The 14,592-nt window shown below is 33.8% G+C and overlaps 2 protein-coding genes across 6 annotated transcripts in view; one reads left to right on the forward strand and one right to left on the reverse strand.

Moving 5' to 3' along the window:
• nlrp3 (NLR family pyrin domain containing 3) overlaps positions 1–14,592 on the forward strand; it is a 46,295-nt gene that overhangs the window by 25,194 nt on the left and 6,509 nt on the right. The window contains exon 1 of one of the 5 annotated variants that reach the window (XR_007927094.1): positions 10,492–12,405. The exons of 2 other annotated variants lie outside the window; for them this stretch is intronic. The gene's annotated coding sequence lies outside the window, so the exon portion shown is untranslated. Of the gene's footprint in view, positions 1–10,491; positions 12,406–12,459; positions 12,482–14,592 lie in introns of those variants that run through there. 2 more of the 5 variants (XM_051876989.1, XM_051877162.1) reach the window with 2 other exon arrangements.
• nxnl1 (nucleoredoxin like 1) overlaps positions 1,236–14,592 on the reverse strand; it is a 33,161-nt gene continuing 19,804 nt past the window's right edge. Inside the window, exons 4-6 of the mRNA XM_051886774.1 lie at positions 5,934–7,655; positions 2,774–3,039; positions 1,236–1,628 (exon numbers count right to left, since the gene is read on the reverse strand). The gene's annotated coding sequence lies outside the window, so the exon portion shown is untranslated. The remainder of the gene's footprint in view (positions 1,629–2,773; positions 3,040–5,933; positions 7,656–14,592) is intronic.

Consider the following 14,592-nt stretch of genomic DNA (forward strand, 5'->3'; position numbering starts at 1 on the left):
ATAAAATGGGTAGGTTTAGGTTCGGGATGGGGTTTAGGGATCTTACATTTATCTGCAAAACGATAAAATGGAAATTATACATATATCTTTATGACATGAAAAATTCGTAAATATTTTACGTTTTTTCGCTGTAAAAACGTAAGTATTTTTATGTTTTAGTGCCATAATTACGTCAATATTGTACGTTTTAGCACCTTTCTAAACGTACAAAAATGTACGTTTTGTGTCTTTGAAAGTTACGTATTAATACCTACATATTAACAATGAGACCAGGCTGAGAAAACAGACAATGCTTCAGCAAAAGTATTTAACAAAGTTTAATAAACACTGAAAAATGTTTTACTGGCACATTATTTATACATACATATATATATATATAAACTATTTAAACTATGCAACAACTCAAATACGTACGAGGTGTCGAGAACGCAGCATTTTAGATAGAATCTTTTTGTTTTCCAAAAAAAAAAAAAAAAAAAAAAAGTCCCAAAATGTACACAACTTAAAAAAAAGAAACATCACTTAATGTAAATAAGTTGTCACAGAATAAGAATATGTGAATAACTCAATTTTGACAAAAATGTCAGATAGAACCTTAATTCCAAGGGGACGAGTTGTGATCTCATTATCACTTCAGTATGAAATAAAACACATTTCTACAGGGATAGATATATTGGACTTTAAAGGAAAATAAAGTTACATCTACCAAATTTTTATGACAATATGACCGGAGAGGAATTTTACCTGTCATTCACCTCAACAGCTCCTCTAGAACTGACAAGATAATGGCTGACGTCACTCACTTCGTTACTCTCATTGCCTGAGATGAAAACGCTTTGCAGGTCTATCATCTCTACTTACACACCAATCGTCATCAGTTAGCATGTGTCCCACCCCAACACACACAGCAGAGAAAAACTTTTCAGGTCCTATGGCTGAGAGAGAGACTACTCGGATGAAAACCGCTTCAGTGAGCTCAATTATAGTAACGTGGCATTTTATTGTCAGTAACGGTAACGGCGTTGTAACGGGGTGAAAAGTAATTCGTTTGATTACTCATTACTGAAAAAAGTAACACCGTTAGTAACACTGTTTATTTATAACGACGTTATTCCCATCACTGATGGGAAGCCATTCATGTTAAGCCAGAGTCTGATCCCGAATCAGAAGACAAACCTACACCTCAGATACTCCAGTCTGTGACAGCGTGGTAGTTAATCATCTGTGAGGCAGTATTGTTTTTTGTTATTTTTTATTACATTATGTTGAAACAAAGACACTAAAGAAAGGTAAATACATAGTTAAAAACATTTGCTAACAATGTTAAACATTTATGCATATTACATGCTTTATACTTGGTTGTGGCAAATAAAGATGAAGTACTTTTAAGTAGTTTTAGCACAGTTATAGCTGACATGACATAGATAGATAGATAGACAGACAGACAGACAGACCGACCTAAGGTTGATCTTTGCTGTTCAAGTTCACTGAGCCATTAACAACACAACCATGTATAAGAGGGGCATTTACGATTCCTCCATTGGATGATTTTATCGACATTGTAACTCCAGTGGTCTGAGGAGTTACAGATGTCCCACTGGATGAAGCTCCACCTCCAGCAGGAACATCTGATTGAGAGACACAGAGAGAAACTCAGAATGCACAATATCAATTACTACACTATGAAAAAAAATATGTATTTTTACAGAGAAAATGCAGTAAAATTTAACAATGATTTCACTATTTTTTTATACAACTGCTAAATTTCCTTAAAAATACAGGCATTCATTCATTTGGGTTACTTTTTCCCTGCATTGCGGGTTGTTTTACTTTTATATTCTTATTCTGTTGTTTAAGCGACAGCACTAACATGATATTTAACCCCCGGAACGCAGTTTTACCGGGATACCCCACGGAATGCGATTGGGCTAGTTTTGAAAAGCAATTGAATGGATTTTGTGGTAAAAACTGGCATCCCCGTTTGTATCATTCTTTTGCGCATGCAGCTCAGTTCAGAACCATGATCTGTCCACATTGGAAATCTGATATTGGCCACATTTAAAACAACAATGTGAATGGCTATACAAAAAAAAAAAAAAACTGAACTGAGCAAAAATCGGAATTGAGAATTAAGGCTCGCACTGTGAACATAGCCTTATTGTAAAAAATAAAAATAGTTCAGTGAACCAGGCATTACATAATTATCATGTCATAACATGTCATAAAACATGCATGTGTGTTATTGCTAATGATTAACCTGAGATATTCAAATTAAATTGATTTTAATGATTTTTAATGGATATGAGTTTATAATATAAATTTATGAATTCAAATGAAATATATTCAGAGTATTACTGCAGTAACATGCTGTGAAATATATTACAATAGCTTGCTCATATTACTTCAGTTGATGGACTTTTTAATGGTAAAGGTTTGGCACCCTGTGCTGCCATGCAGTTCACCATTTTTTTTTTTTTTTAACTTTTTTTAACTTTTTTGTTTTACAGTGAATATACAGTATATTTTAATACTGCCATTTTACTGCTTTTTATATATGACAATATGAATCATACATCCTTTTTTTCATCCTTGTTTGATCTTTTGCACAATATTTTATTGTATTATTTATAATAAACACATGCATTTTATATCCAAACATATTAACATAATTGTTTAATTTCATGTATATTTCTCTGTATTTTTCCAAAATGATGACTACTAGAGTGCTACACTAAGACTAAATCAAAAACTAGTATGAATTGTTATTTTTTACCTCCCTGAAGTTTCTGCTCAAGTTCGAATGCGAGATCATTTTGGTTAATGTCGCGCAGCGTTTTGACTGCAATAGTCCCAGCCTCATTAGTGTACTGCTGTACCATGACATTCACAACTTCATGACGACTAGCATTCTCAAGCTTTGATTCAGGAATAGGCTTGATGCCTTCTGTAGGATTCTCCAGGTACCAGATGAATTCTGTGAGTTCATCACTCTTAAGTTTCTGAAGTGTGTTATAAATCACTCTTTTAGTAGTGGCCATTCTGTGTCAGGAGAAAAAGGACAAAAGTTAACAGGATTGATCTCAATAAAATCAATAAATCATCATTTAAACCTCTGTTAATTCTCATAAGAACTTCTGTAGACGTAAGACAAAAATAAAGTCAGTCTGGTTAGTAATGACTGAAGCTCGTAATGTTTTGTAGAGTTTGTAGAGTTGTTTAATTAGATCTTGAGTGATTAAAATATTTTTTTCTTTAGCTGATTTCATCTAAGGCTGTGGCTGAAGTCAGTTGTAGTTCTTGTGTTTCCCTTTCCTTCAGTGAATCTGCTTGTTAACCGCAGGTGTTCATCATTAATTTGGCACGCGTCTGGGGAAAGAGAGAATGCGCGATGGTGGCTTAACATTGTAATGTCTGTCAGCATCGGTGATGGACGATGACGTTGTCTATCGGCCCAACCCTAGCTAACACGTAACAATCCATATCCTTTTGTTTGTTTAAATCAAATAATTTCTTTTAACTCTTTTTTTTTTTTTTTTTTTTTAAAAAGAGTAAAATGAGAAATTGTTTAATTAAATCTATTTGATCTATTTGATTGGATAAAGCAAATAATTTCTAATACATATTATTTCTTAAATGAGAATTTTTGTTTTGATTAAATCTATATCTTTTTGTTTAGATCAAAAATAGAAGACAAAAATAGCATTACTTGTAATGTTCATAAAGTTTTATCCTTTAGCGTTTACATATACATGTTCCCATATAAATGTGAATGTATGAAAACACATATATACACACATTCACTGTATGAGTTACAGCAGATTTTTTAGTTCCCAGCATGCTGTTAATATATTTACACAATATATTATTCTGTATATTTTCAAATATACTGTTATATCATTTAATAAATTGATCATTCATACTTTATAGGGAAATCTATTTTATTTCTGTAAGGGTTCTAAAGCCACTTTGTGTGTTTTTTGTCTATTCAGTGATTCTATCAACAGTGACAAAATGTCTTATATATTATCTGAAAATATTGTTATGCAATTAATTGCAATTGATTAATCAGAATATCATGTAAATATCATCAAAGCTTTTATAAATGCTATATACAAATAATAAACAAAATATTCTTTTAACATAGGCTATAGCCTATTAATATTAACACACTTTTTGAAATAGCCATAAAGTAAAAATTTTATTGGCATGATTGGGCATTTACATTATTTACAAAATACAAACTTTAAGTAACATAAGGTGCAGAACTGGATAAAGAGATAGGCTATGGGAAATGAAGGGGAAAATAAATCAAGTACAGTACAGTGTATTACAGTGAATTTATTAAAATATTTTTACTACAGTAGTCAATATTTGAAGTGGATTAAAAAAGTTAATCAAAGTTGTCCAGGTTTTAGGTGATTTAAGGTTTTGATCCACTTCAAATGTTGACTACTGTAGTAAAAGATATATATTCAATAACTTCACTGGTGACAGTATTACAGTGAAGTTATTGAACAAACATCTTCCAACAGCCCTTTCTAAGTAAAAGTATAATCAAAACTCTATAAACTAATATCCAATATTGAAATAATTTGTTAAAGTGAATTAACAAAATGATTTTTTTTAATTATGCAAAATATTTAATAACTCGACTATTATGAAATATATATTCAATACTGTACTGTCACCAAATTCAATTCACACATCACTGCTGTTCTGATAGTTACTACACTTATTTTGGAAAAATGTCTTTTTGTGTAATTTGTATTATGTTTTATTAGGAAAGAACCTTGAAAGAACGAACTCGGAAGGACACGAGGACAGAGAACCCATCCTTGAGAATTGAGACGTTCCTGTTGGTCACATGACCTCCCCAGGATATTTTAACGAACATTAAACCAAAGATTAAACTCAACATCGCAACTTTCATAAAGTGACAAACTTACGTTATTATATCTATTATGTACCTATTGTATTTTTTTGTTGTATTTTGTCATTTTTTAATTGCATAAATGTAAATAAAATATGTAAAATGTTTTTTCATGTGTTTATTACTTTATTAAAATGTTTATTAAAATGTTTAAATGTTGAATATTTTTCCTAATAAAACATAATACAAATTACACAAAAAGACATTTTTTTCCAAAATAAGTGTAGTAACTATCAGAACAGCAGTGATGTGTGAACTGAATTTGGTGACAGTACAGTATTGAATATATATTTCATAATAGTCGAGTTATTAAATATTTTGCATAATTAAAAAATTATGCAAAATTGTTTAATTATGCCCATATTTTTTCCAAAATAAGTGTTGTAGTATAACTATCAGGACAGCAGTGATGTGTGAATTGAATTTGGTGACAGTACAGTGTATTACAGTGAAGTTTTTTTTTTTTTTTTTTTTTTTTTTTTTTGGTAACGCTTTTCAGGTTTTGCACTTTGCAAACGGTCCCTTCGAATCTGTCTCTCAGCCGTCCGCGCATAGAGATCGATGTATTTTGTCCACTGTGGAGGAAAACTGGTTTTGAGGAAAATTAGGTTGCAGCTGCTTCTCTACATTACTACGATTGAAAAGAGATGTTATTTGTGTAGTAACAGCGTTTAGCTCACGAGTTATTGATCTGGGAAATTCGAATATGTGAATATGCGGCCAACTTTATTTAAGTCGCGAACTTTTAAAGGTTCCCGACCTCCTCTAATCCATGCACGGAAAAGAAAGAAAAAACCGCACCGCATACGTGCGAAACAGACGTAAAACAGGCGTAATTGTTGCAGACGCGCAATACTTCCGATAGACAGAACTTTTTAAATGGGTTCAGAACAAACGTCTTCCAACAGCCCTTTCTAAGTAAAAGTAAAATCAAAACTCTATAAACTAATATCCAATATTGAAAAAAATTGTTAAAGTGAATTATATAAGACACTCTACTTACGTCTCTGGTTGAACAAAATTTCGTGTCTAGTGTCTGCACTTCCTTGTAGCTACTTAATTCGTTTTTGGGTTTCGCTTTCACTGAAGGTTTCTCTAGAAATATGCACCTTGACTTCCCATAACGATTTGCACATTACAAGAACTCGGAGACTAGACCGGTCTTGCCAGGCGACCTTGAAACATTGTGTACATTGTTTTAAGTTGTCACCAGTTCTTATTCACTTTAGTGATGGGCAGATCGAGGCTTCGTGAAACACTGAAGCAGTTGAAGCAAATGTTCCGTGATGTGTCGAGGCTTCGAAACAATCATCAATGAATCCTGAAAAAAGTATCACAGCTTCCAAAAAAATATTAAGCAACACAACTGTTCTCAACATTGATAATAACTGAGTATCAAATCATCATATTAGAATGATATATTGATATGAATTATATTTTAAAGTATATTAAAATAGAAAACCATAATTTTAAATTGTATTAATATTTCACAATATTATTATGAAATAAATGCAGCCTTAATGAGCATAAGAGACTTCGTTCAAAAACATTAAACATAGTAATGTTTCCAAACTTTTCACTGGTAGTGTAACGTCACGTGCCCTTGACACCAAGCAACAGTGTCACGTGATTTTACAGTATTATAAAACATTATTCGCAAATGCCAAATGAGCTTTTTTTTTTTTTTTTTTCAACGTTTAACACAGTAATATCATTCTTGTTTTAAATGAGTAAAAATGAAACAAACACAACGAGGGCTTCTGCGCGATTACTATTGAAGTTTGCGGTCTTCCGGGAGCATGTAAACGGCGCATGCTCCTTGAACTTGCGAATAAGCCACGCCCTCGTGCTGTAGTCAGACTCGAAACCCCAAGTATTTAGTCTGAGCCATTGGACAGTGCCTGCGTTTTCCGCATTCATAAAATGAACAACATCTATCAGAGAAGAAGAAAAGAAGTGTTGTCTAAAAGAAAGATATCTTATAGCTTTTTTTAATCAACAAACGTGAGGTGACGTATTCTGGACGAGCTGAAGATCTTTCTTTCTCTCTCTATATATATTGTGCAAAAAAAAAAAAAAAAAACAAATTTTGAGGTTCACTTAAAAGTGAACCTCAAAATCTATTAAAATAATAATTTAAAAAAAAAAAAAATCCATGTCATGATTCTTTAAGATAAAACTGGAAACATTTTGTTAGTCAGTGGTTTAGTTTATTTACTATAATTTAAGACAAAATTAGAAAGACATTAATATTAATTGTGATGTCTACTTATATATTCATCATTTTTGTTATGTAGCCTATGTGTAAAACACTATTAAACCTGACTCTGATAAGACCAACATAAAAAGGCACTTTAAATTAATGACACGGTGGTTTCACGTTTTTCACTTGTATAAATTCAAACCTAAAATCTTTTACGCATTGAAAAAAAAATGTGAATAGATGTAACACTCAAAATCAAATTCTTTGTATTTTCAGAGTTTACTAGTAACGCAAGTGTTGATAAAAGCATGTGTGATTAAAACAAAAAAGAGGTTTTGCTGAGATTTACATCACACCAGCCATCTTAGTGTCCTCATAGTATTAAAATCATTCATATACACCTATAATCTGGAAATACAAAAATCAGAGAGTTAAAAATAATCTTAGAAGTATTTGAAAAGCAGTGATTGATCCTGGAATTGAGAAACTGAGCACAAGTGTCAATCATTTAGCAATGACAGACTTGAGGCTTCAAGACTGACCCCTTTAACAACAGTTATTACCGCACTGTTAAAAATATTAGTGTGAATTTACAGTATATTCCAAGTTAATAATTGCATTATGTTCACAGTAATTTGGCAGACAATAACCCAGCATGCATTTATTTCACAGTAAATTTCTGACTACATCATTACATGTAATATAAGTCTCTGGTGTCTCCAGAATGTGTCTGTGAAGTTTCAGCTCAAAATACCCCACAGATCATTTATTATAGCTTGTCAAATTTGCCCCATTTGTGTTTTGTGTGTGTCCCTTTAAATGCAAATGAGCTGCTGCTCCCGGCCCCCTTTCCAGAAGAGGGCAGAGCTTTAACAGCTCACGCTTCGGTTGCTCAACAACAACAAAGCTGGAGAATCTCACGCAGCCAAAATGAGGATTGTCAGTAACGGTGTTCAGTCTTACATTGTTCAAACCGGAGTCGACACTGATGGAGAGACTCAGGAAGAAGTTACAACTTTTAGAATGAAACTGGATGTTTCTGAATGGTTAGTGGATGAATTTATGTAGTTGCTGTGGAGTTGATTCAACTCATCGACTAGCATGTGTCGTCATGTTAATCTTTTGTGCTAATCCAGCGTTGAATTGACCCTCGTTTGTGAAGCAGTCCGGCGTAAAATGACGGCATGACAACAACACTCTACTACAACAACTCTTCCTCTTCTCTAAAGCAGCCCAACATGGTCTCACCCTCTTTGTTGTGTGTTCTCAGGGGCGGGGTTTATGTAAATTTTAGGGTTAGTGATGTCACTAACCCAGGAAGAAGTCCCTACCAGGGGATTTTATGTTCCCCCGAGAAACTTTGTGTTTGCTTGTAAAAGTTATTTAAATTACTATAGTAAGTACATATTATGTACAAGCAGAATAGGTCTGTCGTTTTTCACAAATGGCTCTTCAGAAAAATGTCTTATTTTAAGTAATTAAAAGCCATCTTGCAGACCCTTTTGACGGGTGCTGTGTGGACCCGACCCGCTGGTAGAGAAACCACTGTACTCATATTGCTAGCATGCTATTCTGAACAAAAAGCACATACTTCCTGTAGGGGTCTTCGTAGGGCAGGAACAGGCAGCGTTTGGGCAGCTCCTTCAGGAACTTCTCCTGCTGCTCCTCGGACGAGTCCAGCGAGATGTACAGCAGCACCAGCTGGGCCGATCGCTCCACGTAGAACTCGTCCGTCAGCTTCTTGTAGAAGTCTTTGAGCGTCGGCGCGAAGTCCTGACACTTCTCGCACTCGCCCGAGCCGAAGAACAGCATGAGGATGCGGTTCTGGAGCCGCAGGATGATCTCGCGCTCGGTGTCCAGCTCATCTTTGTCTTTGTTGTTCTTCACCAGAACCTTCCCCAGGAACAGGTCCACCATGACAGCTTCTGAAAAGAGAGAGAGTGGGTGCTCTTTTACTGATCAATGCTGGATAATATTATGTGAAAGGGCAGAGCTTTCATTCTGCATGAATTTGCAGGAGAAGGCAAACATTCAAGTTAAATTTAATCTAATTTTCTTTACAACAACTGACTACTTAACACAATCAAGAAAGAAATTACACTCTAATTAAAGCTGGGTTAAAAACATCCTAAGTTGGATTGAAAATTGACAAACCCAGCGACTGGGTTAAAATGGGTTAAATGTTTGCCCAACCTGCAACCTGTAGTTTTATTTAACTCAACTATTGTTTAAAAATTACTATATTGCTTGCTTGGGTTAGGGTTAGGGTTAGCGTTAGAAACCCTAACCCTAAAATGAACCCAAAGTATGATTTAAGTTTAATGAATAATAATTAAACAGTAAACATTTATTAAATTGCTTATTAATAAATGTTCACCTTTTGGTTATTATTGTTGCCTTTAGTAATTATGTGTCTGATTTTTTAATTTACAACCTATTTTGAGTTCATTTTAATCCAGCCATATAGTAATTTTGAAACAATAGTTGAGTTAAATAAAACTGCCCAGCATGTTGGTCAAACACTTAACCCAACCGCTGAGTTAGAACAACCCAATCACTGGGTTTGTCCATTTTCAACCCAACTTGGGTTGTTTTTAACCCAGCATTTGTATATGCATTAAATTGATCGAAACTGACACTAAAGATTTATAATGTTACAAATGTTATATTTCTATTTAAAATAAATGCTGTTCTTTTGAACTTTTCATTCATCAAAGAATCCTGAAATTTTTTTTATCAGTTTTCACAAAAATCTGAAGCAGCACAACTGTTTTCAACATTGATAATAATCATAAATGTTTCTTGAGCAGCAAATCAGCATATTAGAATGATTTATCACTAATACCATGTGTCCACTAATACCAAAATGCTGTCAAAATAAAGGCCTTTAAAACATTTTGCCACAAAACAATAAATCTGGTGTCACAAAACAGGAAATCAGCCCAGAGATGTCGTTCAAGGCCCGACTGAGCATCTGCCCAACGGAGATAATGAACCAAACAGAGGAGTGAGTTTCATCATGTGTTTGAGTTTGATCTTTTATTTGTGGATTATAATCATCATATCCACTCTTAATCCATTTGTTTTTACTCTTCTCTCTTCTCTTCTGTCAGGTCTCTGATTATGAAAACATCAGTAACACTCTTGATAATCCTGTCTACAGTTCGGTCCTTCCTGTGTTTGATGAACACAACGCCTCTGTTTATGCTTTAGCACAATTACCCAGCAGCCCCTCTGACAATCTCACCTACTCATCCATCAAATTTTCAGCTACACCTCACTTCTGACGGGCAGGAAACATGCACCACCGTTAGACCATAAAGACTCAAGGTTGATTAAACCTGAATCACACCAAACTAAGAATGAAACTCCTCGATCTCACTTGCTTTGTGATTTTTAAATCTGTGGACTTGCTGTTATTTTGAATAAATCATTATTTGAGACATAAGATTGTTTTACATATGTTTGGTTACATTAATGACTGACCTTTATTTATATTCATAAGTTAATTAGTATTATAGAACAATAAACCAAACAAAATACATAGTGAGAAAGGAAATGTGGTGGTGCATTAATTTAATAAAAGTAAAAATAAAAAGCGGAATAAAAAGCTGAGCAACAAAGTATAGTGAATCTTCAGGTTAATTCAGGTTAATTGGGACATTTTTTCCCAGTCATCCCATTGGCAAAAAGTTTCCCAATTTACCTGAATTCACTCTATATGACTGGCCGAAACATCAGTACAACAAGCTAATTAATATTCATAAGATTAGTCGTCTGGTTATCTTCATCACAACCCGTCCATTTCCATGGCTAACCATGGATCTTCATCATTGCTGTTACATTTGGTTTCCAGATAGCACAGGTACATCTCTAAGATGTCTGCTAAAGAGCGCTTAACATCTGTTGTGTACAAACATCTGATAAACATCTTAGAAAAGCAGTTTTGCATAAACTATTTAACATCTGACAGGAAACATCTTAGAGAAGTTTTACAGATGAGCAAACAATCTAAAAAATACATCTTGCAAATGTAAATGCAGACATCAAATAGACGTATCAGTGATGTACGTGCTATCAGGGTTGCTGCTTCGCCAGGCTTTAAAATGTTTAAAGCACGAAATGGAAACTGATGATGCTCTGATTAGGACTCCTGATAGCACACATTCATCTCAGACACGTCTATTTGATGTATGATGGAAGTATTTGCTTATATGCAATACCACTCTAAGACGTTCCCTGTCAGATGTTATATAGACATTTAGAAAATGTCTTTAAGATGTTTATGATTTAGAACGTATGTAAAACTACATTTTAAAAGATGATTATCAGATGTCTGTACATAGCAGATGTTTTCCAGATGAAGCGCTCTATAAAAGACATCATGAAGATGCATGTGTACATTTCACAATTAACTGTAGCAAAGGAAATGATCCACTGGATTTTTCCATGACATATGCTTTTCTTCTGGGAGTCATTCCATGATCTGGAAACCTGATATGAGCAGGAAGTCTGGGAGTCATAGCTTTGTGGGGGGAAAGGTGGTACATTTAGTATTGTGGTAGAAATTCCCCTACTCACTTAAGTTAATCCAGGGCGTCTTCTAATCAACACCCAAGTGTTGTGTCTCCTAATCTACGCTTACAAAATTTATCCTCTAGCGTATCTCCTAGTCGATGTCTTGCTGAGTCGGACAACATATTGCCCTCTATGAACACTATCACTTGAGAATAAGATCTCTAGTACTCCACTAACCTGCTGTGCAGCATAAACTAGCCAAGATGTAACAAAACTAGACACGGTCTAGTTGTCTAGTTTTGATTCCTCTTGTTATATTCAGGCACACTAATTTTGGCTCAAGAGTGTTAGGGAACATTTAGTATTCAAAAACATATAAATGTTATTCCTGCAAGAAAAAGAATTGTTAGTTATGTTAGAATCAAGAATTAAAATGTCCTTACAGTATTGATTAGTATTAATTCAGTAGATCCCCAATATTAGCTCTACAGTAAAACCATCGAGTCCTGAAATGTGGAAAAACTGCTGCACGCAAGAAATATTTCATGCTTAGCATATGAAAGCACAGTTAAAGTAGTTAATATTTGACTAGTTTCGCTGCTCACCAAAACAATAGACAGTCGCCCCCTTCAGGTCAAAGTCGAAAACGCAGTTCTTGACTGGATCATTTCCGTCAGAGAGAGGCTCAAGGGAGAAGACGAAGGAGGCCTGTCGAAAGTGAAAGTAGCGGAAGCATTGGAGAGCTGCAGGACAGGTCAGGTCTTTGTTTATTATTTACCAAACATTTGTGTTTCTTTTATCACTAATACCATGTGAAAGCCTCAGTGTCCGTGAGTATCTTTTAATGCTTCTTGAAACCAAAGCATTTTCATTGATACAAATAAAACTAATATTTGAATCCATCCAGCGTTACACCAGTTTAAAATGACTAAACCTAAAAAAAAATAGCTTTAATAAATTATAAATATGTATGATTAAATAATAAATACATTGTTTGTCGTTCACCCAAGTCTCTTTTGCGCGCGTTTGGTCTTGCAATCTCTTCCGTGAATTTAACCGCACACCAACTATCAAAGTCTGAAAAATCGCTCGAACTCTAAGAGAATAGCGAAGTCCACACCACAACTATAATGACAAGGCGTAGAAGATCGATATCGTTGAAATCAGCTTTAGAGGTATTTGTTTTCTAGTTGAATAACGACAAAAAAACATCGATAGCCTACTTCAAAGCGCGCGCTGCAGTTATGTTCACAGTGCGCGCTAAATCAAAAAAAAAAAGAAAAAGAAATCGTCCCTTAAGATGTCGATGTTGGTTAGCATTATAGGCTATGTATCTGGTGTGAAATAAATAAAATAAATGTAATAATATGAATATTCAACAAAATTATTGATTTGACTGTACTGACGCTGTTGAACTGAACTGAGCTGGACGATGCCATTATTTTTTGCAGAACTGCTTTATAGATTAAATAAACTAATTTACTAACTGATGATCTGTTGAATCAACACTGAACTGACTTCAGCTCAACAACAGCCGAAATGCATCATTTTCCAGTTATCACTATAAAATAATGAAATGACCTGCTTGACCTGTGACCTGACTTCCCTTACGAAAAAGAAGTATACTTTAAGTTCATTTTATTAAGTATACTTAAGTAATGTTCAAGTATAGTTTTAAGTATACTTTATGTAGTAAGTGTACTAATATCAATGTACTTGTAGTAAACTTGTAAGTGTATGCTACCATTTCAACACTGCTTGGGACTAAATTAGCCCACTTAGTATATATAAGTATACTTTTAAGTGTACAGTAAGTGTAACAGTAGTAAACTTTAAGTATTTAGAACTAGTTCACAACTACGTTTCTCATTTGTACTGCATCTGTACTACAAGTGAACTTATAAGTATACTAGTAGTTTACTATTTTAATATTAGTACATTTTTTGGTTTGTGAAAGTACATTTTGAAGTATACTCTCAGTAAACTACTAGTTTAGTAGTTCTATACTGCAAGTTTACTTGTAAGTTTTCTTTAAGTGAACATAACATCATACTTATAGTTTACTATTTACAGTCAAACCAGAATTTATTCAGACACCTTCAACATTTCACATATTATCACAGTTTATTCACTATAGTTTAAAATAATTGTAATAAAATATGACGAACCTAGAGTTAAACTGTGTAAGAAAAAAAAAAAGAAAAACAAATCTTGATAACGTCAGATAACACTTAAGCAAAACATGTTCAGGTCAAAGTCTGAATATTTTTTGGTCCCAAATTTTTATCAGTTTTACTGATAGTCCACTGTAGGAAAGAATTTTTGGGTATAATATGTCACAGTTTACTTTATTTTGCTATCCTCACTTAAATGAACTATAGTGTTCTTCACCCACTAGTTAAAAAAATATAAAAAATTGTATCTAGTGTCTGAATAATTTTTTGTTTGACTGTATATTTTATATTTGCACTTTAACTATACTACTATGTTCCTATTTAGGTATATTTTTTTATACTTGAAATATACCTTTTACTTTCCATAAAAACATTTTATTCTAGCTTCATGCATCCTTTTTTATAAAAACGTGAATGTGGGTATGTTTTGTTTTTAAACAAAAAGCTGAGAAAATTTAATTTTTTTCAAAGACTTGGTCCAGATGGGATTCAGAGCGATCATCAAAACACAGATGGAGTAGATCGAGTCCATCAACACCCCCAAAGCTTCACAGTCCTATAGCTCGTCCTGCGTCGACATTTCAGTAACGTTAGGCAGTTTTGATTTGCATGCTGTTTAATATTTGGTGATTGTGCTATTTTACATTTACGTGAACAATCTTCTATCACTTGTTTCTGCTTCTTCTTCACCTGTGTTTTGATCGGAGATTCTGTATTAGAAGAAGCATAATAGCGCCACCTACCATATAACAGTGAAAACACTTGAT

Source organism: Ctenopharyngodon idella, chromosome 1 (assembly GCF_019924925.1).
Source record: "Ctenopharyngodon idella isolate HZGC_01 chromosome 1, HZGC01, whole genome shotgun sequence".
Classification (NCBI taxonomy): Eukaryota; Metazoa; Chordata; class Actinopteri; order Cypriniformes; family Xenocyprididae; genus Ctenopharyngodon; species Ctenopharyngodon idella.